Genomic DNA, 25,698 nt, shown 5'->3' with positions numbered 1-25,698 from the left:
TGTGCCGCGCCCACTCCCTCGCCCTGCCCCATTGCCAGACTCCGCCTCAACCTCCTCCAACTCCGGTTCCCATGGTCCCCCTTCCGGTTCTCACGCCTTGTGTTCGGGGTGGGGGGGGATGGATGACTGGAAGCCGGGGCAGGCGCCTTTATTGGAAGCCGCTCCGGTTACGTACCACCTCAGCGGGGAGGGGAGCTCTCAGGCCCAGTGGGTGCCTTTAGCACAGGCCCGGATTAAGAAACTGTGCAAGGCGCAGAAGGACTACTCCCGCGGGTCTGAATACTTCCGGGGTATGCTCCGGAATGCCCTTGCACAGGGAGATTTGGTGCCGGCGGACCTGAGGGCCCTTTTCTCTAGTTTAACAAGACCCATGGAGTTTAGGGTCTGGGTGGGGGAATGGAGGAGGGAGATAGTGGAGGTTCTCCCGATTCTTTGGGGGAATCCTTCAGTGTCTCATGACGCGGACGGTTTGGCAATTTCCCAAGAATATCTTTTAGGCGAGGGACAGTGGGCAGAGGGGATAGCTCAAGCAAAGGCCTTGTTCTCGTCTCAGCTTGTAGAGACCGCTAAGGCAGCAGAGCGGGCCTTTTATAAGCTAGAGGTGATGACCTCCCAATGGGAGGACGATGAAGTCCGGCAGGGGCCGCAAGAGCCTTACATGGTTTTTATCGAGCGCCTCTACAGATACGTGGAGGCGCAGGCGACCGGGGACGACGACAGGGAGAAGATGCTCTGGAGGATGGCGTATAGCAACGCCAACCTAGAGTGTCGGAAGGCCATCAGGAGGCTCCCTCGAAGTCCCCGGCCCACGGTGGAGGCCATGATAGAGGCCGTGGTAGGCCAGGTATCCTTACCATCGCGGCCTAAAAGAGCCTCAGTGGCTTTTGCGGAGGACCCCGAACCGGACTTCTTTGATATAGAAGCTGCCCCCGTTGCCGGGCCCCCAACACCCGGGTCCGGCAGAAGATCAACAGCCACCCACCCCTGCCACCTCTGTGGCAAGACAGGGCATTGGATGCCTCAATGCCAGATGCGATTAGATTATTTGGAGTATAGAAGGAAGCGGGAAAAGGAGGAGAGTAAGGGCACAAAAAACTAGGCCTGGAGCGCAGCCCCTCCCTGCGCGAAGACAAAAATGCGGCAGGCCACTTAACAACAAGCGGGGAGGGAGGAGACGACAGAGAGCTGCCGTACACACTGCCGGATTTGTCTTACTTAGTACCAGACTTGACACATACCTGTGGTATTCAGCCTACACCTGCGTTTGACACCATGTCCTCTGTCCCTACAGGCTGCAGCTAACTAGGGACTTCTATCTCCCTAGTAGTGACATCCAGCTGGTGTCTGTCGACCTGCAACACCCGGGTCGCTGGAGGAAACTTGGACGTTGCAGGTGGACAGTCGTCGGGGACACAAAGCACACACCGCGAGACATTCACATCATCCCTGGTCTAGTAACTACCGACCGGGACCGTTTCGCGGTAGGGCTGTACTGTGTCCGACCCCCACTCTTCCTCCCTAAGGGACAGATCATTGCCCAGGCTATTCCGGTTCCAGATAAAGATAATTGGAAGAACTCCGTGGAGAAGACATCGCCTCCGACAGTAGCCTGGGCACAGCTGGTGGGGAGGGAGAAGCCCCGCCTGACTTGTCAGCTCTCGTTGGGAGGGGACAGAAAGATCGTGAGGGGTCTTTTGGACACAGGTGCGGATGTGACGATCATTCCCTCTCGGGAGTGGCCGTCACATTGGGACTTGCAAAGCGCTGCGGGCACAATCTCAGGTGTTGGGGGCCTTCAATTGGCCAATCAATCTAAGAGCATTGTGCAAATTAAGGGGCCCGATGGGCAATTGGCCTCTATACGCCCGTTCGTTTTAGATTATACCGAGCCTCTCTGGGGAAGGGACCTACTAGCCCAGTGGGGAGCCAGAATTGACCTCCCAAAGGCTCCCCAGGTTTTTCGGGCAGTGGCCACTGAGGAGCGCCAGACCTGGAAGCTGAATTGGCTGTCAGATAAACCAGTACAGGTCTTGCAGTGGCCACTCAACAAGCAAAAATTAAAAGCGCTCAATGAGCTCATTCAGGAGCAGTTACTGAAAGGCCACCTGGTGGAGACAATGTCTCCTTGGAACTCCCCAGTGTTTGTCATTAAGAAGCCTAATAAGGACAAGTGGCGGCTCCTGACCGACCTCCGCCAAATTAACAAACAAATAATGGACATGGGTCCTCTTCAGCCAGGGATGCCTTCCCCAGCAATGCTCCCCCAAAACTGGAATTTGGCAGTTATAGATATAAAAGATGGTTTTTTCCAGATTCCCCTGCACCCAGACGATGCCCCGCGCTTTGCGTTCACGGTTCCATCCATCAATCGTGAGTCCCCAGCCAAGCGCTATCATTGGCGAATGCTTCCGCAAGGCCTAAAGAACAGCCCTGTGATCTGCCAATGGTATGTCGCTTTGCTGCTGTCACCCATACGTACAGCCCTCGGGGATGCCGTCATCATTCACCATTACATGGACGACATCCTCGTGTGTGCACCCGACCACAGTCTGCTTGCCCATGCGCTTGACCTGACAACCACTGCGTTGGTTGCTGCAGGGTTCGAGCTCCAGCAGGACAAAATTCAGCGGATGCCACCTTGGAAATACCTGGGCCTCGAAATCACAAAGCGGACCATTGTTCCGCAGGAATTGGCTATTAGGACAAAAGTCCAGACCCTAGCGGATGTCCATCAGCTGTGTGGGTCTTTAAATTGGGTGAGACCCTGGCTAGGCATTTCAACTGAAGACCTAGCCCCCCTTTTCAATTTGTTGAAAGGGGGAGAGGGGCTGAGTTCCCCTAGGGCTCTCACCCCAGAGGCAGGGGTGGCTTTGGAGAAGATACAGAAAGTTATTTTGGCCAGGCAGGCCCACCGTTACCATCCGGGCCTGCCCTTCAAATTTATTATACTGAGAAAATTGCCACATCTCCATGGCGTGATACACCAGTGGGACACCAGTGTAAAGGACCAGGGGCTGGGTGACCCCCTGTTAATTATAGAGTGGGTGTTTCTCAGCCACCATCGGTCCAAAAGAATGACACGGCCACAGGAGTTGGTAGCCGAACTGATCCTCAAAGCAAGATCGAGGATCAGGGAGCTGGCGGGGTGTGATTTCGCATGCATACATATCCCAATTAAATTAGAATCAGGACAACTCAAATTAAAGACCTTTGAAGAACTGCTGCAAACGAATGAATATCTTCAGTTTGCACTCGACAGCTACACCGGGCGCATGGCAGTAGATCGGCCGGCCCACAAATTATTCAATTCGGAGTTTAAATTATCGCTGAAAAAGGTTCAGAGCAGGAAGCTGCTGGATGCCTTGACAGTTTTCACAGACGCGTCTGGAGCATCCCACAAGTCAGTAATGACTTGGAAAGATCCTCAGACTCAGCAGTGGGAGACTGATATTGTTGTTGTGGAGGGCTCTCCACAAGTTGCTGAGTTGGACGCAGTCGTCAGGGCATTCCAGAGGTTCCCTGGGCCTTCTAATTTGGTTACAGATTCTGCATATGTCGCAGGTGTAGTGTCTCAAGCTGAGTCTGCGGTTCTTCAAGAGGTCACCAGCAAAAGATTATTTGAGTTGCTTAACAGGCTCGTCGAGCTAGTCTCCCACCGCGAGCACCCTTTTTATGTTATGCATGTGAGATCACATACTGATCTGCCCGGGTTTATTGCGGAAGGCAACCGTTGTGCCGACTCTCTGGCCGCGGCTGCTGTTACGCAGGCCCCTCTCCCAGACGTGTTCGGCCAGGCTAAGATCAGTCACCAACTTTTCCATCAGAATGCGCCTGGCCTGGTCCGGCAGTTCAGTCTGACACAGGATCAGGCCAAGGCGATAGTGGCCACATGTCCCCAATGCCAACAAGATCAGATGCCTACTGTGGCCTCAGGGGCCAATCCCCGAGGTTTGGCGAGCTGCGAAGTGTGGCAGATGGACGTGACGCATGTCCCATCTTTTGGTCGATTGTGTTACGTCCATGTCTCAGTTGATACCTTCTCTGGGGCTATCTATGCTTCTGCCCACACAGGTGAAAAGGCAGCGGATGTGCAGAAGCATCTGCTTCAGGCATTCGCTGTCTTGGGCATCCTTAGGGCCCTAAAAACAGATAATGGCCCTGCGTATACCTCCAAGGAGCTGCGGAGCTTCCTGCAGCAATGGGGAGTAGTCCATACGACTGGCATCCCCTATTCCCCAACAGGCCAAGCCATGGTGGAGAGGGCCCACCAGAGCTTTAAGAAGATCTTATCCCGGCAACAACCGGCGATGAAGGTGGAGACCCCCCACGTCCAGCTGTCAAGGGCATTGTACACGCTTAACTTTCTAAATTGCTCTTTTGACAGCCAAAATCCTCCAGTGGTCCGGCACTTTGGCAGTCACCAGCAGCTGCAGCCTAAAGCCAGGCCACCGGTTCTTGTAAAAGATCCGGAGACCTGGCGGACGGAGGGCCCCTTTGACCTGGTGACCTGGGGGAGGGGATATGCCTGCGTGTCCACTCCCTCAGGCCCCAGGTGGATTCCATCTAAGTGGGTCAGGCCCTTCGTCCCGAAACAGAGGACTAAGAAGGAGGCAGTACCACAAGTCCGGCAAGCTTGTTGGCGTTGGCGGAGGAAACTACACCATCAATCTTTGTCTTTCTTTCCGGATCTTCCCCCAGTTACAGAAGAGCCCTCTCCTCCAGCTTCTCCTCCACCCCTTGACTTCCTATGTCATGTTTCCTCCCATTCACCCCCTGCTCCAGCTCTTACCCCCTGTATGTTTTACTTAAACTGGTTGTTTGGAGAAGAACCATTTTTGTGAATTCGTCATACTTTTACTATCTTATCTCATTTCAGTTACATGTACCCCATGGCCCCCGTTTCAACATCGCTGACTCCCATCCCTAGCCTGCTAATGGCGATCATGACGACCTGCGGACTCCTTTTGCCACCTTCGGAGCCATGGGTCATCCCCCAGCGGAAAGTCGACGTCTGGCGTGCCTTGGCTCAATCGTTAGGACAGGACAGTATATGCCTAGACACCGGCGCAGCAGAGGACCCGATGTCGCCTTGTGGGGATCCCTTTCTCTCCAGGCGAGTTTCTCCCTGCCTTCTAAAGTGCCTTTAATGCTATCCTAGCCCAGAGCCTCACTATCCTCCCCAGTTGTGATTCCTCCAACGCCTGGAGAGACGGAATGAGCAGGTTAGATCCTGCACCCTCCGAGCCCACAGAGTTACATTTCCTCGGTTCGACCAATGCATTAATTTGCTTTCAGTTTGATTATACAATCACCCCCGTCGAGAGGGGTAGTGAGGTAGTGCTACAGTCCAAGTTAGAATACCAAGCTAAGCAGTGGTGTAAGGCTGTCCTAAAGATCCTCGGCCCCACCACTACCAGACGGACCCCTTACTCCCTTCCCCGAGGCGTGTTTTTAATTGTGGCGACCGGGCGTGGGCAGGCATCCCCTCTGGCCTGGTCGGAAGGGCCGTGCACTTTTGGCCGGCTGACACTGTTTACCCCCAACGTCACTCAAATTATCAATTGGAAGAAGACAAACATCACATCTAAATTGGCTAGACCTAAAAGAGATCTCAAGGATCTCATTGAGGATTGTGATGATGAAATTACTCATTGGTCACACTCAAAATCCGTCGCCTTTACCATCTTGTTGCCTTGGGTATCGGTGGCGAAGGCTCTAGGTGAATTGGGCTGTCTAGAGTGTTGGGTGGCTAAACAAGCAAATTTTACTTCGGCCGCGCTCTACGACCTCCTCACAGACGAGGAAATAACAAGGAAGGCGACACTCCAAAACAGAGCAGCAATAGATTTTCTATTGCTGCTCCATCATCATCACTGTGAGGAGTTTGAGGGCCTCTGCTGCCTGAACCTATCCTCTCGAGCCAAGGACGCCAGACATTCCATCAAGAGGCTGCAAGACCTTGTCCATCAGGTCAAGCAAGAAACCTCTGACTGGCTGGGGGACATTTTCAAGGGTTGGGGCCTCAGCGGGTGGGCCGGTTCCATAATAGAATCTGTTTGCAAGGTTGTTCTGAGTTAATTAGTACTTTTAGTTTTCACTATTTTGATCCGCGGTTTGGTCCAGAGACTAATGGTCAGAGATACCTCAGCATCTGTCAACCATGCCGCAGTCCCGTCGGACAAGCCCATCGAGCTGGAAGACCTCTCCTCGGAGGCCGAAGAAGCTACAGATGAGGAAGGGGCGACCGCACCGTCCTTCGACCACCCAGGGGCGGGCGGATTCCAGCTCGAAGAAAGCGAGGCCTGGCCGGACCAGCCGCGAGATCCTGAATTTTAAGTTTCTGTGGACTTCCCGTTCTTTTTATTTTATTTGTTAAGAAACGGGGAGATGTTGTAGTGTGTTTTTAAGTTTCTTGTTTTGTTCCCCCATTTTAGGTATTATTCTCTCCCTGTTCTTTGTAAGATGGTTCTTCCCCCTCCAGTTTTCCCGCCACAGAGTCTTTGGCAGTTATGTTACCACGGTTACCCCTGTCCCCCTTATTTGTCAATCTCTCAAGTTACATAACTGCTCCTCCCTTATCCCACCATATAAGTAAAGTTTTCCTCCTCCCTGGGCCCAGTCAATCACCCCCCACTCCTCCCTGCTTTTGAGAACATTCTTCTCTCTGGGGGTCATAGTTGGCTGGCGTCCCAGGGCCCCTCCTTATAGGATAAGTTCTTGTGTCAGTTTTCTTATGTACCTCCCCACATGTTCCCCTATTGGTTAGCTGGGCTTCCCCTCCCGTCTCCACCCCTTCCCTGTAAAACTCTGTCTCCCCCCCGTGTTCGGGGCCATTTTTGCTGTGGGTTTTTCCACCTGTTGGTTTGCCCTGTGCTGCATGTGGGCTCTTCAATAAACCGACGTTTTACCCCCAGCAAGTGGTCGCCTCCTCTCTCGTCTCGTCCAGCGCGAACCCAAGTCCGCAATCCAGCCCAGCCCGAGGCCAGGACGCCAAGGGGGGCTGGCCTCAGATGCGCAGGGGCGTCGGCCGCTTTACCCCTTCAGCTAGCCGGACTTAGGGCCGTGTACGCCCTCGCGCACTGATGTTTTGCAAAAGTAGATTTCAGAAGCTCATTTTGCTTAGCGGAGGCCAAAATCACTTAGTCTTCTAGGTTTTGAATTTGTCATGTTTGCTTTACTAGGAAACACATCATTAGATTTTTGAAGCTGTATGTATAAAAAATTGCTACTTGGCCTTCATACAGCATTTTCAGCTTATGTGCTTTTTAATAGCACAATTGTTGTTTGACACAGTTACTGGTTGAAGTGGATTTTTAAAGTTATTCAATGAAATAAGTTAACATTAAAGTATTAAAATATTATTAAAAATTTCAACAATTGTATTAGTGTGAACTGTAAACTTTTTCAAAAATGTAAAATATTATGGTTTTTCCACTCTGTGTACTTTTAGAAAAGGCCTTTCATGTAATAATAATAAAGCTTGGTACTGTGGAGTATTGTTGATGGAGTTTAGATATAGAAAAGACAACTCTTTTTTCATTCATAACTCAGAATTTTATGGAGTCAACAACAGCAGTGATAAACTGTAAAAAGACCACGAGACATAAATCCAATTTAAATGCTCTGTCTTCTATAATTTCATTAGAAAAAGAAATAGATATAAAGTGAGGCTATGAGACTGTTTTCTATGGAAGTGTCTGCCATATAATCCTGTTTTCTAATGGTTTTGATTTTGCTGGAGTTTAAAATGCAAATAAATTCAGAAATCGTAGTCTTTAAAATTTCCACGCTGTGTATGCTCTAGATTGCTATAGCGCTGTACTCTCACTTTAAGCATTGTTGATGTGTCTTTTTTTGCCACATATTGAAGACTGAATTTTTACTTCATTGATTTGTACATGTTTCTGAGGAGAAACAAATACCAACCTTGTCACCAGTAATGGGGACAGGATTTGATATTTCTTGAAGACCTATTAAAATTAATATTCCCATTGCTATTGATGTCAGTGGAGTTAACTCTCAAACTTCAGTTTGAGACCAGCAGCTCCAGGCATGAGCTTAGATGGAGGCAGGGATGTAGTTCTTGGATAGAATACTCTATTCCTATACAGAAGGAGTAGTAAAGTTTTGGAAGCCAGCCAGGTCCAAACATTGTTGCTAAAACTATTAAATCAGACACCATAAATATTAAGGGCCAAAACATTATCGCTGCACATAAACAAAATTGCATACCCTGACAAATTTTACACATTTTGCTGAGAAGGAAGCCCTAAGATTTTAATTGAAAGGGAACCTCATGTTATACTGCTAAAAACTGGCAAAGAAAATGGTCCCTGAGAATGTTTGGTTTATCCTCTCAAATCCCTTCGTGACAGATTGTTCTTATGCTACAGCATTACCAGTTTGTATTGCTGGAGGAAAGTTTAATTGGTTCAGCTTCAGGAGCAATTAAATGGCAGAAAGTAATAATATCGTTAACATAGACTGTCAGCAAGTCCATGTGTTGTGTCTTTGTTTCCATGTTGATATTTTCAAGAACATGTACAAATGCAATGCTTTAATTCCGCTTCCAGTGCAGTCTCTCTGGTTTTGATTGTCACCTACACCAGGAGCAGAGGTCTGCCTATGGAGCTTGTTCTGACTGCACTGCTCACACTAATGCAAAGCTAATAATGATGGGGAAAGCACCACCAGTGTGTTGCTGTTCCATTTAAGAAGTCATTTTAAGGCTTTTTTGACTAATGGTCAGATCTGCTGCTCACATAAGTGAGCTCTGTGTTCCTGCGCTGCAAGCTCACTGGTCCTTTCCTCCCTCTTTCCACCTCTTCTACCCTATTTTTGCTTTTTCTTACATAATTTTTCTGTATGCAAGAACTGTCTTCTGGAAGACTTTTTGGAGACTTCCAAGAATTACAGTGGAACACTCTTCTTGATGCTCCAAGGGAAATAATGAAAACTGGTTGTGTTGCAAACATTTTCTCCTGTTAAATTCCAGATGTTTGAAGACTGACTGAAGATCTTTTATTTTCCTTAAAAGCAGGTCCCACAAAATGGCTTTGGGAGAGATACAGGAGAAACTTCCTCTGCAAGAGGAAAAACCGAACAGAAAGCCCAAAATACTAAGCTTGTTTGTGCAGGAAATTCAGATGATCTCTATTTCACTCAGGTCAGCTCTCAGGAGTGTACAGGAAAACTGATAATTTACTAAAGGATTTCCTTTTGGATTTCCAGTGACCTGTTTGGTTACCACAGCAGTACTTTTTTGACCTGATGAACACTGGACATGACATTTTAGGGAGCAGGTGTTGGGATTTTTTGTGTATATTTTGTTTTGAATCCTGAAGAAATGTGGTGAGAGCTGATGTGTTGATTAAACTGAATTTGTAGAAACACTGCTAGAAATATGTGTTTATGAAATGTTTATGAAAGTATACAAAGAGTAGTGCATCAAAACAACCATACTGAAAGTTTTGCAGGAAAAAGAAACTTTATATTCTTTCCAATGTTGTTTAATATCTCTTGAGATAAAGTTACTTGCTCTGAGCACAACTCTCTGGAGCCTGGAAGCCTTCTTTCCTTCATGAAAGAAGTGGTATTTCATTTTGAAGGTTACTGCATTTATACCAGATGAGTTTTGAGCACAAAAGTTACTGCATTATCTACTGACATAATTTATTGTTTACTTGTAAAAGAGAGATGAAAAGCAGATCTCACAAGCAGTCCGAAAACGGATTTTATTTCAATTAGAAATCTTTCTGATGTTTTGTAGCAAACTTGTTTTAGATTAATTTGGATGAACCTTGATAGATTAATGAGTTAATTAGCGCCTTCCCTTTTTGCTTTTTGGTACAGGAATCAGGAGCTTAAAGACCTGGGAGAGCTTGCTCCTCACTGGGACAACATGCGCAAAAGTGTAATTGCTCACTGTGATCAGTTGCTGAGCATGTACCAGGACACTCTGGCAGAGCTTGGGAAGCATACAGGTGGGAATCTGTGATTTTATCTGGAACCTTTCAGAGCTTACTAGATTGTTAGCTATAAAATACTGGCATATTCAGTGGGAATAAAATACATAAAAATCTTAGAATCAAAGGATGGTTTGGATTGGAAGGGACCTTAAAGATTATCAAGTTCTAGCCCACCTGGACCAGGTTACTCAAACTCCCATCCAGCCTGGCCTTGAATACTTCCAGCAATGGGGCATCCCCAGCTCCTCTGGGCAGCCTGTTCCAGTGTCTCACCTCCCTCCACATTAAAGAATTTCTTCCTTATGTCTAATCCAGATCTCCTCATTTAAGTTTGAATCCCCTTGTCCTGTCATCACATGATCTTGTAGAAAGTCCCGCTCCAGCTTTTATTGTAAGCTCCCTCCAGGTACTGAGGCAGTAAGGTTGCAATTGCATCAGCCTGAAATCTCTTTCCCAAGCTGAACTGTTCCAATCAGCATCTCTGTGGCCTCCTCTGGACTCACTCCAGCAGGTCTGTGTCCCTCCTGCGCTGGGAGCCCAGAGCTGGATGCAGAGATCTTGGTCACAGAAAAGGAGAAATCCGATTTGAGTGTATTAAAAAAAACCAGTCTCTAACTGAAAGTCACCTTTTTGAAAGCAGTCGGTCAGCTGCTTAAATATTTGGTGGGGGAAAAAGCTCTTGTGTTGCACTAAATGTTGTATAATTATTTCCATTTTGTTGGCAGAAGTGACGTTTCTTGTATTTATGATTGTTTGTCATCATCAGAATATCCCAGTTCCAATTTTGGCATCTACTGTCTAGCCCAGTATGGCACTTCCTGATTCTGTTTTAAATAGTATCTATATGTATTTTCAATCTTTGCCTAATTAATCTTGAAAGCGCTCCATAAAGTGTCGTAAACAAGCCAATAAATACAGATAATGACAGATCCAATGTAATAATTATAACATTCAGGAAGATATTGAGGGGACATTTTGAGATTTTAAAAAACAGACAATATAATCTCTTAAACATAAACCCTGCAAGACCTGTGTTGTGCAAAGTGGCTTTCTAAAGGGTTTATAATGTTAAAGGACCCATCTTAATTGGGTCTTGAGAGAAATAATGTGGTCCTGGGAAACTGAGGTCATCCGGGAGGAGCAAATCAGCACATGTAAAAGAGAAAGGGACATTAATCAGAAAACAAAGCAGTCTAATACAAGATTGTATACAAGATCAGAAAAGCGAGCCAGACATAGATTTGATTTAATACTGTAGTTGAACAAATAGTTCCGTTGGGAGCACGTTGAAATTCAAGTACTTCTGAAGTAGAAATTGCTAAGATTAGGGATGTGAGTACAATTTTAATTCAGACTTTTCAGGTCAACATATTTCAAGGCATGCCAAAAACCATTTTGCTGTTCAGTGTAGCCAGTGCAGGTGTCTTTCTTCATCCTAAAACATCGCCTGAGTTTGTGTTGAATTGTTCAGAAGGGCAGATGGCACCTGCAAATAAAATTTCTCCAAAATATGCTCATGCTTCCCCAGCACAATAATCTCACGTTGGGCTTTTTGAGTGATACCCACTTGAACTCAACCAAACTATTTGGGAATTTAGTGGAGAAGGCTGTTAGGAGACCACCTAATTTCTTTTTGAAGTTGAGAGATTGCTGTGGAAGTATGAGGAAGCCACATTAGTGTTAGACAGCAATTTTGGTTTACCAGCATATTTATTGAAAATGGATGTTTAAGAAAGTTAAAACTATTTCAGATTTGAGTTGTTTTGGCAAACACTTTTATCCTCAGTTATGGGAGAATTTGAGAGAATGTAAAGCATTTTATTGTAAGGAAATATACCAGGAAGATATAAGTGTTAGGAAACAAAAAGCCCAGTAATTTCAGGTAACTCTAAAGCACAGATTTGGTGATATTGGGAGGGAGTGGAACTTTGAAAATTATTTGTTTGTTTCAATCTGCATCATGGGATTTCCTGTCTAATCTAAAATTTTGACTCCTGGCTGTGCTCTTCATCTGTATTAAATTATAATTTTAAGTTCCTAACTTAGGGAGCAGCCTGAGCATGCTTGGCTGGTCTGGAGCATCGTTGGTGCCCTCTGGCAGAGTGGTTTATATTGGGAGGCTCAGTGCTCAGTCCTGTGGCAGTTTCAACAGATAAACACTAGCAAGTCTTGATTGGGCAAGCAAAAAACAATTTAAAATATTTTCTTTATCTTTTTATGTGTTTGCTTCAAAAAAAGGCTGAACCTTGGCAAAACTTATTTAAAAATTCCATCTGAGTGAGAGGAATTTTAGTTCTAGTAATTAATAGTTGGCGAAATGATAGAATGTTGGAAAAGTGGCCTAGGTGAACGTTGGGCTGCCTGAGTTAGAAGACAAGGCCACCTCTCTTTCCTAATCTACACCCTTTTATTTTATACAGATTCTGTATTAAATGTGTTCAGGTAAATTATATTTTCATGCTGTCAGACTTTAATTATTTTTCTTTACGCTACCAAAAAACTACTCAGATTCTAATGTTTTGGAAATATACAGCCATATTAATTTGTTTTGTTTTGTTTTTCCAAGGCATCATGCCTCCTCTGAACAAATATATAGCTTTTCTTAAGATAGTTTGTGTTTCTTTATTTGACCTTTCTAGGAAGAACGCATAGCCTATTCAATACAATACTTTTCTTCAAAGAAAATAATCTTACTTGGAAAAATGCAGTGCCATCATAGCTCTGTAACCTCGCAGTTTTAGCACAGAATATACACAATGCACATTAACTGCTGCGTTGTCTCCAGCAGACTACAGACTGATTTCAGACAGCAGGGAAGAGTATCTGTCTCCCAGAATAAAACAGATTGCTCTGTGAATTAAATGCTGCTTTGCTGCTTCCAGTATGGATACATGCTGAGACTCAGTGAACATTTCATCTCCTAATATATAATTATCCATTGAAGGTAAATTAAAGACAACTCCTCACATACAAGTATTGTCTCCCTTTAAAAGGAATACAAAAACATCTGGGTGGTTAAGACAATGATTCTTTAAACTTTTGTTTTTCAGGTTCTTCCTTTAAATCAAGCTGTAGCAAAGGAGAAAAAACACTAGAATTCATCCCAATAAATCTTCATCTGCAAAGAATGCATGTGCATAGTCCTCGATTGAAAGGTAAAGAAATTCCCCAAGTATGACTAAATGTGCTTTGAAACACAGTTTCACTGAAATCTAGAAATCACATCCAAAGTCAAAGCTCTGCAAGGAATTTCCCTGCCTCGTCTTCTGATGCCACAAGTTGTGGACAATTACTGCACATCTTGGAAAACTAGGGGCTGGTTAACTAAATTTCTTCCAAGTTCTTTTCTAAAAACAGATTCCAAGAATGTGCTCATGTTGTTCCTATGACACTTCAAGCAAATAAGTAAATGGAGAATATGTGCTATTTTGGCTCAGTGTTGAGTGAAAATACTGCAAACTTCCAACATCTCCTGGAAAGGGGGATAACTTTCTCTAACATGGTCTGTGGTTCTTTTTAACACAGAATTCTGTTGTTGCCACTTGCATATGATTTTAGCAGCTTCCTTTACAGATCAAAGATCATATTGATACATATATATGACCAAATGGCACAGTGAATAATTTGTTGATCAATTGAGATCTGATAAATTTGCTGTAACTACAAACACAGAAATTACATTCTGATATGGTTTTTGCCTTATTAATACACTCTGCATCTAAGATTGTAAAACAGGAAATAAAAACAGTGGTAAATTTCCTGTTTTGTACTGTGTGAGTATACATCCACTTCTAAATTGGGACACAGGGGCTTCCAATTATCTGTTAGATACTTGTTGGTTCAATATTTTGTTATTTGTTTTACTAAAAAACTGTGCCTCCAAATATTTCAACAAGATGGGGATTTATAGTGACATAATGTGATAACACAGATTTTAATTTAATGTTTTCAAGTTAATTAATTAACTGAAAAGGATTTTTAGGTTTGTAATGGGGGCCAGAAGCTTAACGTTGTCTTTTCAACAAAACCTCTTTGTGAACAGGACACTGTTCTATTTGCTAAATAAAAAGAGAATTTGAGTGAAATCTGTGACTTACTTAAGCACCCACAACTTTTACAGTACTGGAGTTTTGTTTTGCTTTTTAATGAATTTTCTCCCTTCTTCTCCAAAACCATTTTGCTTTGCACACATCATTAATTGATAATCAAAAAGAGTACAGGAAGAGATAAATGTTAGAATTGTTCTAGTTGTCTTCCAAATTTGGATCTTCAAATTATAAAACTCTGCCTCTGTTAGTTAACTGATGTTCTTCCCTGTGTCTTGTATTAGATATATGCAGGCTAAGCAGTTTGCAGCAATTGCTAATTGATCTGGAATAGGCAGCACTTCGATATGAAGTTGGTCTTTCTCAGCTCATGCTTTGCTTGGCATATATCAAAGGACACCTGGAATATAACCAGGAGAATGATACTGGAAGGGGAAGAATAAAAATTCATGGAGGTGGCATTTAAACAAGCTAATGATCCATGGAGGTGTCATTAGCCCTTACACTATCAGATATCTTAATTTTGGGAATGCAAGATAGGTTTTTATCCCATCTATTGTATATACACATTGGTATGTGGGTTTTTTTGTGTTTGACATGTATAATAATAGGTTTGCTTTTCCTGAACTTTTGTTTGGGTTGTCATTGAGTACTGAAATGGAAGAGAAAGTGTGCTTAAGCTTTCAGTAGGAGTAGCTTTGAGGAAAAATACTGTTTTCCTATGGGTCAATGGTATCCTTATCCATTTGATAAACCCCACATTGTGCTCTGTTCATCATACTAGAGAACTTAAATCTGTATATTGACATAGCTTTGCTTTTGTTTCTGTTTGCAATATGTGCTTGTTTTAAATAGATTTGGTGAACTGAAGTGGTTTTTGTTTTGCATCTGGCCAGTTTAAGACACTGACTGCCTCCTCCTCCTCCTTATTGTCAAGTATCAGTGGAGTCCTAATAGCTGAAGAATATGTATTAGTGATAATCTGTATAAAGACCTAAAAGAATGGGCTATTTAAGAACCTTGAGGCTCACCTTAGGCAAATGAAATTATGTCACTTCTCCTTTTAAGTGGATATTGAAGAGTCACCAACTCATTAGAGCTCAAATCAATTTGAGCAAATGTGTTCTGAGATTCAGCTCAGGAAGTAAGGCATAGTTCATTAACTGTGAATCATTTGTACAGTGCTCATGCTTCTGGGCATATTTATCATCACAATGCAAGTTCTATTTTAGGAGAGGTCTAGATTTTAATTTACATGGGAAACTTCTTTGAGGAATAAAACAGTTCTCAAAAAACATCCTGTAACGTTTCCTTTAGAAATGCATTTTAAAGATGAGGCATTCGGAACTGCACTTTTGTACCTCCAGTAAGTTCAGGTACAAAACAGGTACTTACTGTAAATGTAAATTTTTAAACTTAGAAAAAAATAGTTATGTGGTGTGGGATGTAATTAAATCTTCATCTCCACCCTGAGAATCAATCACGAGCTCTTTGAAAAATGATGTTTCACCTCCAGTTCTGTAAGCATATATCCACAAAAAGAATTCATCCCCTATGTCATAAGGCACCAGGTATATACAGAAAGAGACAACAGATTGTTTTCTCAGCAAGCATTTCATTAGTATGATTTATTTCCTATTCTGGTAGCTTCTCAACTGAGTTTGTGTTTATAAACATATATAAGAAGTGTATATCCTAGAGCAGGGCTCACCAATTCAGCATTAAACACCATTATATCTGAAAGTACAGTAGCATTACATCCGAACAAATTGAAGCTAGAAAAGGAATAGGGATTTTTACTAGCCTAATTGACTTCTCTGGGAATGCAGTGAGTTTGTTGTTATTTGAAATCTTTTAATCAAGATTAGATGCCTAAACAAAGAGATGCCTTCACTCAACCAAGAGACAAGCTTGATGCAGGAATTATTAGCTGTGATTCAGTAGTCTCTATTATTCAGTCAGACTATTCCATCAAAATGGTCTCTTTTGACTCTAAAATGCTTGAACATGACTACAAGTTAAATAATGAAAGGGGCAATAGAGTGGAATACGCAATGGGCCAATTTACTTGTCAGCTTTGTAAACTGCAGAGCTGGAATATTCTTCTACTCAGTGGCACATAATTTACATATAGCCATAAATCAAATGAACTTTTTAAAGTGTGCAGTGGCTGTATAGAAAGATTGATTAGCTCTTGGGCCTTCTTGGGACATGGATTATCAATTATTCCCTGGAAATTATATAGACTTGTCCTTACTTTTTGTGGAATAGATGTCATAGTGTTTCCATGATTTAGGGATAGAAGCATTCAGATGTCTGTGTTCCTCTGTTCCCATTCCAGATGCTCTGTATGATGTTATCACTGTGGGAGCCCCAGAAGCAAGGATTTAAGAATGGTGGTCTCCGGAAACTGCTGAGTAAATTTGAGGCTGAAAGACGAAAGTAAGTATTCTTTCCAGCAGCTGGGAAAATACCATTAAGGTTGCATTAAAATGCTATAAGCTCACTGAATAACAAAACAGTTTATCCTGCTGAATGAATGGAAGATTAAAATCTGGTAGGATTGAACACTGCATTCATAAAATATTCCCCTTTTTTCCCCTGCTTTGATGAAAATTGAAACACGCTCTACTTCTTGTGTTAAGACCAATTTTGAGTAAACACAGGAAATTACCTCAAGCTGTGCTGCAGGGTGTTCAGGTTGGGAGGATTTCTTCATGTAAAGGGTTTTTGTGCATTGGGACTTGTGGTGGAGTCATCATCCCTGGAAGTGCTCAAGAAAAGGCAGGACTCGGCACTCGGTGCTGCGGTTTAGTTGATATGGGGGTTGTTCTGTCAAAGGTTGGACTCGATGATCTTGGAGGTCCTCTGCAACCTTAATGGTTCAAAATTATGATTTTTTTTCCTTGTATTTTAGGAAGCTGGAGGTATATCAGTACTTGAAAACCTGCTGTTCAGAATGAGCGATCTCTTTGGCAATTCTTGTGCTAAGAGGAATGTATCTGTAGACAATTTTTAAATACAGAAATTGTAACTTAAGGTAGCAGCTTTATTTCTGACAGGCCTGGGTGTATGCTAAGGTAGAAGTATTTTTAGTACGCTGTGAAAAAACAAACTACTCTTATTCTTCAGAAAGCCAAAATAAGACTAATCAAAAATAAAGGTTTCAGTTTATTGTGGAGCTCAAATGCTTTGTTCACTGTTGAACATGCGCCAAAGTGTTAGTCACATCTTTTCCTAAGAATTGGATGTATTTGTGTTTGTTGCTGTGGCTGTTCAGATTTTTTCAGTAGTTGTGACTGCTCAGTGCTCCAGCTGATGGTGCCAACTGCAGTGTTACAGCATTCCAAAGGGAAAGCAGGGAGGGAGTGCTCTGATTTAAATTACCATGACAGTCCACAGCAAATTAATTCCATTATAGTCAATGCTCAAAAAAGTTTCATGGATAAAATATCATAGAGAATAAAAGGGAAATTATTCAATTCTTCTGTTGACTTCTAGGTTGAATAGGAGCTGGCATTAATATTAACATCAAACAAAACCCAGCAGATCTAGTTGCTTTGAAAGCTGTATTATTGAGGGGGTCTTGCTTGCCCTACACAGTATAAAAACCCTGTTAAATCTTCAAAAAGCTTTCATTTCCCTGACCACCTCTGATGCTGAAACCTGCCAATGAAACACGTACATCATGTTGATCACATAAGACGCATCGAGAAACTCGGTGTTAATATTCTGCTGTCAGCAAACTGGTATGGGCAGCCTCATCCCCATCATATGAGGGCCTAGAAAGTACATGTTTTCTGTTGAAGAAAATGCCTGAAGACACTTCTTAAAGTATTTTCTCCTTTACTATCTGATTAATGCAGTTGCAATAGTGATTTGTGGGTTTTTATCATAAAAATTTATAACTGAAGCCGCTAGATATAAATAATATAATAGACATAATCCTTTAAAGTTATATGATATAAAGTAGCATTACAGTTCTCACAGTGCTCACCTTTCAGAAAATGAACCATTTCTTACTACATTCTCAATCTTATAATGGACAAATTTATTTCACTCTGGCGACAACAGTGCTACTTTGCATGCACCTGTTTATTTTGCTGGATAAAGGTGTTTTGAGGACACCTTGTGTCCCCCGGGGCACCTTCTGCAATTTGAATTTCCTGTTTTATGATGGGGCTAGATTTTCTGAAGATTTTGTTGAAGGAAGAAGTGACACCTTGCGATATCAGTCAGAATACAGAACGAACAGGAAAAATGCAGATTCAGCAGCCGTTTTCTCTAGGCTAACTGAGCTGAAGACCTAATGCAGGACGTGGGAAGAGACTAGTTCTCAGCCAATCCTAGCAGCTGTCTAGATGTGACAGAATTGCCTTGCGTGTTTTTGACCTTCAGTCTGATTATTAGAGCAGTTTATCAAAATATTCAACAGTGTCAGCATATTGCAATATATTTCTTGCGCAGTCTTAGACTTGTGGAATTTGCAGACAAAGAGAAACAGTTATCTGGTAGCATTTGCAGTTGCAAAACAAAAACAAGACTGAGACATATGTTTTGTGAAAGTTTATCAAGCAGAAGAATGTGGAAAATGTGTATGTGAAGATAGTTCTGGCGTCTTTTCTATTACACAGAATATCAATCTTTGTGCAGACACAAAGGGAAAGTCCTGTATAATAATATTTACAAAAATGCAGTGGCTTTGCAATTCTTCTCTCATTTATTACCATCAGGAATGTCATATCCAATTTTTATAAAAGGCACATTATAAAAAAAAAATAGGACCTGAAATGAGAGCAAGAAAGGCTTTTCTTTTAAGTGAAAAGTTTCTGGTATGTGATCTGAAGAATGTCCATAAAGCAAGTTTAGGACTGAAATGACCGCTGACAGTCATGTGGTTATGGTTAATGATGGCGCCAATATATGGAAATGGTCAAGTGTGGTTTTATATGCTTAGTGAAAGCTTTCAAACTTTTCCCAGAAAGCATTATAATACAGTTTTCAAAAGGTACCTGAGTCATAATTTACATATGAGAGGTATGTTTTCATTATGCTGCTGCTATTCTGCACTGGACCTACCCATGCGGCCTTTACCCTAATGCAGAAGTTTCATGCAGTTTGTGCCTTAGGACACCTGTGAAAAGTTTCTATTCTGCCTAACAGTGCTTACATACCAGAGCTGCATGCAGCACTAAGCTTTAAAAGTAGCTGCAGAGGAGGGAATGTCGCTTACTTGTGAGTGGGAATATCTGTTTGTGAAGGCTAAGGCCAGAGAAAACCTCAGCTAGTCATACATGCAGCAGTGTGAACACAACAGTTAGAAACTTCAAACGTGTTGTTTCTGAAAAATAATTACACATTCTTCTAGGGGGATTGAGAAAGTTGCTCTCAAATTATGAGAGGAACTAAATATTTGAAGTTGTGTCGTGCTTTCTAGGGTTCTGAAAATGTTTAAATTGTCCAAATAATTACCAGTCTGGTAGTGCACTTCATTCTGAAGAGTCATTCTCTCTTCACTAATTCCTTTACTTAAAAGCTATGATTTACTTAATTGCAATGAGAACTGCCCACACCTTTGGTGTCACTGCCCTCTTTCTTACAAGTGGTGTCTGTAGCTTTTCTGCTGCAATATTCAGTGAAGCCTAGAGCTGTGGGAGATCAGTGAAAACTATCTAGGATTTAAAGACTGAGGGAAATCCCAGAAAGGAGTTAACTTGATAACAACATTAGCCAGATTCAGCCTGCAAAAAGGACTTTTTGATAAAGGGAGGGAAAAGCCTGATGGGGAATTAGAGAAGTGTCAAGACTTTTAAGACTATGTCTTCACTGCAATTAACATAGACTGTTGCTCTTTGTCCCTGCCCTATCCACTGAGCCTGCTGCTTGAGGGTTCCAGTGGATGTAGTGCCAGATCTGACTCTGGAAGTCATCTCACTAACAGGCTCTCCACCTCAAAGGCAGAACTGTGGCAGTTTCTTGATTACTCAGAGGGACAGAGGTTTGCTTGTTTTTCCTAATTCATTAGGAGGGACAGTTTATATTATTCACTTTGCTGAAATACTCAGAATTATGACTTCTACTAGACATGGGTCTAGTAGACATGAGTAGCTCATGTAAGTTGGAGATGCGTCGTAATTTAGATGTGGCTGGTAGTAATGGCAGCTATATGCCATTAATCCTGATTGCTTCTACAAAGAATTGTATCTAGGAATGAAGACATTGGTGAAAGACAGAAAAATAGAATGGATATTGGGGAATAGAAAATTAGAATTGGGTATTGAGAGTATACCTCAGCAAAATATGTAAGCAAGAGCCTTCATTTTAAAACTGCTTGAAGCTATCCTTATTTGCCAGAATCATAGAAAATGCTGAATTGGAAGGGACTGATCAAGATTTAGTTTCTAATTTGTAGAAAACTAAAGAGAAGGAACTAGAATTCACTCAATAAAAGGCACAAAGGGGAACTGGGGGTAGGGAAGAGATCTGGACAAAGACTGAAATGAAAGCGAATGCATAAAGTTCAGAGGATTGAACAAGTGTCAGTATTTGGTCTTGGTATGCCAAATTAAGAAAGAAAGAAAGTGGTGAAATGGCTGAAGGGACTGAAATACTTCAGACAAAAAGGAGAGAAGGGAGATACAAACAGTACCAGCTGGGAGTAGCATGTACATTCCTCTGGCATTGGTGATGTGCCAGGAGGGGCTTGGGTTCTTTTTTTCCTGTTTTAATCTGAAGCTGCAGAAGATTTTGGTTAGTTTCTCTGAAAGACTAAACCAGGGCTTTATAAAAGGAAGGGTTACGTACCAGAGGTTCAGGTGAGGAGCTGTGGGCTGCAGGCAAGAGCCAGTGGGTGTGTGCATGCTGTCTGAAGTGGTGTTTGAGAACAGTGGTGTAAGAGGATATTGCATAATTTGTAGGGAGGAAAAGAAGAAAGAGGGATAGGAGAAGTCCTGCAAAATAATTGCAGTAGTTTGAACAGTGGACAGTAGGAAGTTTGCAGTGTGCATTTGTGTGGTTTTGAAGTAATTCACTTCCGCACCCATTGCTGGGTCTCTTCTTGCAAATCAGATGCCTGTTCTTTATTGGAGATAACTCTGTTTATCGTCTCTTCCTGGACATCATTGAGGCCAATCAAAACACAGTGTGGGCCACTGATCAATTCAACCTTAATGGCCCACTTGGAAAGACTCGGTGAGGCAGTCAATTCTCTTTTGGGGAGCTCAGTTGGAAGAATAAGGAGCCTTATGCTCTTTGATATTATTACCTGACTTTGTCAAATATTTTCTGTCTCTAGAATTACAGTGTTTAAAAGAAACACATAAAAACATGGGGGTTTATGTTCAGATCACCCACTCAAAGGAATTTTGCACTGTATTACTTGGAGCATGTGGTGGTGGGCTGTTTCATGCCGTTTATGCTTTTACTGTTCAAGGAAAGGTTTGTTTTTACCCTTAAATGCAGGATCAGTGGTGTCTGTGAAGTTCAGGCATCTGGCTTTTTTTTTTTTTGCAAAAGCAGTGGTAAGATTTTTAGCACCATAAGCATTGCTGTTAATGGCAGAAATGAATTTGACATGATGTGACTCTCTGTTATCACAGCACTGGATACCAGTGTATTTACTATTCACCTGAAAACACAGCCAAGGCAAAAGAAGTTCTCAGCAACATCAGTCATCTGCAGCCTCTCATATCAAGCCATGCAGACCTGCTGCTCAGTTCTGCAAGCCAGCGTTCTCCAGACAGCTTGAAGAACTCTTTAAAGATGCTTTCAGAAAAAGTAAGATTCAAATCCTCACTGCAATGGAAAATGGAGTAACCAAGTCTCTCTAACTGCTGGGGAGGAAGGGGGGGGGGGTTTCTGCATCATTTGACTTTCACAGCATCAGGAAATGTTAAATAAACTCAGCTAAAATAAGCATCAAAATGTTGTTATTAGAAAAATAATGTTATTTAGCATTTCTGTAGGCCTTCCGTATAGAAAATTAATGAAATCTATAAAGATTGCTTTATTAAAAAGTGTAATTAATTTAATTTCATGTAGCTTCTTCATCCTCTAGTGGCTACATAGTGGAGTTTATGAAAATATCAACAATTATAAATAATTTTGTAGTATGAGAAGTCTTTTTTTTTCATTCTCTTTCTATGATATTTCAAGCTGCTGGTTATGGGAGGTAGTTCAAGCCAGGTTGGTGTATAAGGTTTAGAATAACAGCATGATCAGAAATGGTGATGCAGCCTGGAAGGAGAAGCTGGGAAATTTGCTCTAGGAGATCTCAAAGTTTATTTCTCTTTTTCCTATTATATCTGTCTGTAGCTGTAACCTCTTCCTCATTTTAGTTCCTTTAGTTCTAAATTAGAGAAGATAATGTTCGCCGCTGGTCTCACAGACTGATAATGGAGATTAGCTGAAGCCTGTAGTGCTTCCCAGCATATGTTACCCTATAAAAATATGAGCCCTTATATGAATAACAATATGAACTCTGTGACCTGAGAGCTTGTGAAGAGTTTCCCATTTCTCCACGGGCCATCCCTTCAGCAGTATGATCCCAGTATGGCTCAATAACACGATCAGTAACCATTTCCATGCATCTTCAGCTATTGGGAAGTGACAGCCCTGTTGGTCTGTTGAGCACCATTACCCCAGCAGCTCCTCGTGCCATAGGAGGGTTTCAAATATTGATATTGAGCTTGGCCACTTGCTGGGAAAGCATTCCAGAAGAGCACTAGGGAGAGGAACATCGCTCTCAGCGGCAGATGTGTGAATCCACACTCGCTCTGAGAATGTGGAGTCGCTCTGAGCGTCAGGGGTGATGGAAGAAGGCAGAATTCAGCCTGGAAATGAAACAGAGGAATTTAAGGAGGGGGACTGTAGTGATTATGGTGTACCTCTGGATGCAGGAGGGCATTTTTAGCTGTGCATAGAAGAGTGAAGCTGCTCTGTTAGAGGTTAGTTCAAAGAAATCTGTATGCACAGGCAAAGCCAATCAGGCAAAGAAGGGTTTGTTCTGAAGATCCAAGGGGTGGTTGCTGAGCAATGTGCATTTTCTCTGCCATTGGCCTCTGGACAGGAGGAGGGGATGATTTCAGAGGCAGGAGCCATGGTACTAAAGTACTGCTTGAACCATGGCTCGCTAGAGACTCTGGCTATAAAAAGGGGACAAAAAAGACAATTCATTCAGTTTGCTAAAGCCTTAGGTATTTTACATTTATAGCTGGTGGCTTAGTTGAGTGTGTTCATATCAGCTTTTCAGGACCAGGATTAAATTGCTGTTAGTGCATGAGCTCAGGTTCCCAGAAGAAGGAGTCTCACCCCATGTACTCCTTGGATGTCTGTCTAGCCTCCACCTTTTGCTTGGAAGAGACAAATCCAGTTGTCTGAACAACTGCAGCAGGAGTGGTTCAATACCTGCTTCCCTGTCTATTACCAAATGCACTCCTAGGAAAAGGTGGACAATAGAGAAATAGGGTGGATTGCTGAGGAAGCAAGTGTGCTGGGACAGCTGCTTGTAAAGAGGGGAGGAGAGATGGGGAAGAGAGACCAAGAAACAGCTTCAGGAAAGAGAAATACAATTTCAAAGCCCTAAACTCAGTGAACCCACACAATACTGAAATTAGATCCCTCATGGTTAATTCAAAGCCTTATATTGCTGTCTTGAAATATTCTGTCTGTATAGTCTGGTACAGTACTGGAGAACCAAGACTACCAGAGTGTTCCTGCTTGCATTTAACACAGAGTAGCACATGCTCTGCTGAGTATAATGACATGATATCTGCTTGTGCTCCTGAGGCATATGTAGTGCTTTGCTATTCCATCTTTCCTGCACTTTTTGTATGTAAAAAATAAATGCTCTGATGTTTTAACTGGATAGATATTTAGAAAGTAAACATCTGTTTGAAGCCATAAAAATTATTTGCCTGGTGATTAAATTCTGCAAGTTTATTAAAAAACATATCACTTGGTATATATAAGAATTCTTTCTATAATTATTAGGTAGCAGTGAGTAAATCTGAATTATCAATAATGTGAATTACATTAAAGTGTTCATGTTGGAAATGGAAGGACTGGCTGCATGGATTGAAAGTGGAAAATTAAATCAAATAATTCCACTGCTGCTTCTTAAAAGGAGCTTATTTTCTCCTGTTAAGCATCTGCATATATAATTTACAGTTTCCTGTAGTGTTTTCCTGAGACTAACCTTTTATCATCCCTTTTTGTTAGTTGATTAAGGAAGCCTTTAGCTATCGACAAGTGTATCAGCATTTGCAGCTTGCAGCAGGCTTGATAAATTAATTTTCCAGCTATGCCTATCTTTGTTTGCAGAAATACTCTTTAGTAGAGTATCTGAAAGAATTTGCAGAGTTTTTATTTCTTTGTATAGACTGGTTTTGTGATTTCAGTGCAGTTTCATAAATAGTGATGTTCTGCAAATTTAGCTGTACTGAGCTGTTAGAAAGTGAAGTTAAAACATAGACTGCTGTAAAACCAATGGGATCTCTGAATGGAATTTAATTACAGAATTATTTGAGTTGCTGCATGAAAAATGGAGTCGCACTTCTGTACTGATTTTCTTTTAAAAACTAAATTTCCCTATAAAATATTTCTATTCAATTATATTACTTAAACTTTGCAGTCCTAGTGGGCATTATTTACATCAAGCTATCCAATTCTCCTAATTTTTTGAAATGTAAAGTTTTTTTGAGCGTTATTCTGAACCAGAAACGTGAAATTTTCTCGAACAGACATTGTGGGGAAGGTAGATATTAAACCTCAGCAAAACCATGATATTGCTGTTTTTAAGGGTAGACAAGTAATGGAGTTTCAACTCTCTTGCTATGGAACTGTAGAAGTGTTGAAGAGGAGCTTTGCTGTTACCACACAACCCCTCAAATCTCATTGTGCCATGGTAAGGCAAAGAATGGTGGGGTGTGATAGCACTATTCCCCAGAGACTAAGTCATTCTCCAGGCATGCACCATCTGGGTTGGAAATGTAGAAAACTGCAATTGTCCTGCAGAGCAATTCAGGACAACGAGGAGACAGTCCTGAGAAAACTGTTAAAAAATGGCCTTTCCCTCAGGCACCAAGTTGGTAATGAGGAGAAGGAATGGGTCTGGTAATATCGCCAGGGAGATGAGTAGCGTTGCCAAGTCTAAAGAATCCCAAGTCAGGTCTGATTTTGGTTTTAAAAAATCAATAATTTTTCTTAGATGTGCCTGCAGTTCTTATTTTTAGAACTGTAGAGATTTATTTGGAGTAAAATTTTCAGCCCGTCCATGTGAAACAATTCAGAAAGCATTTTTTTGGTAAACATAATGAAAATGGGAAAGGCAGAAACTTCTCATTTAAGTACCTCACCTAGCAGCTGGAGCCTTAAGAAAACCATTAATTTTTTAGAGCCTTTCTGTCTTAAATATCTGTAAACTTTTGAGAGGGTCTTGAGACAGGAAGGCAAGAAAAAGAAGTTGAGTAGGAGTGGGTGCAAAAGAGGAACAGGTAGCATGAAGAAAGGGATAGGATAAGAAATGCAGAAACTGGGAGAAAAGACTTCCAGGAATCTTCTCAGGAGTTCCAGGGAGGTGCTGGCACTTGGCACTTGTTTGTTTTGGGGTTTTTTTGGCTACTTTTCCCTCCAGTTTTTGCATAAGCAGCACATAAGGGCTGAAGAGAGCTTGGCTGGGCAGCCCT

The 25,698-nt window shown here is 42.2% G+C and overlaps 1 pseudogene; it reads left to right on the top strand.

Moving 5' to 3' along the window:
- Positions 1-25,698, top strand: part of LOC128949764 (inositol polyphosphate 4-phosphatase type II-like) — a 137,550-nt pseudogene that overhangs the window by 55,621 nt on the left and 56,231 nt on the right.

The sequence above is a fragment of the Melozone crissalis genome, unplaced genomic scaffold, assembly GCF_028551555.1.
Source record: "Melozone crissalis strain CALT ecotype California unplaced genomic scaffold, PUWL_Pcris_2 ptg000286l_1, whole genome shotgun sequence".
NCBI lineage: Eukaryota > Metazoa > Chordata > Aves > Passeriformes > Passerellidae > Melozone > Melozone crissalis.
Note: the sequence above shows the minus strand (reverse complement) of the source record. Positions and strands in the feature narration are given on the sequence as shown.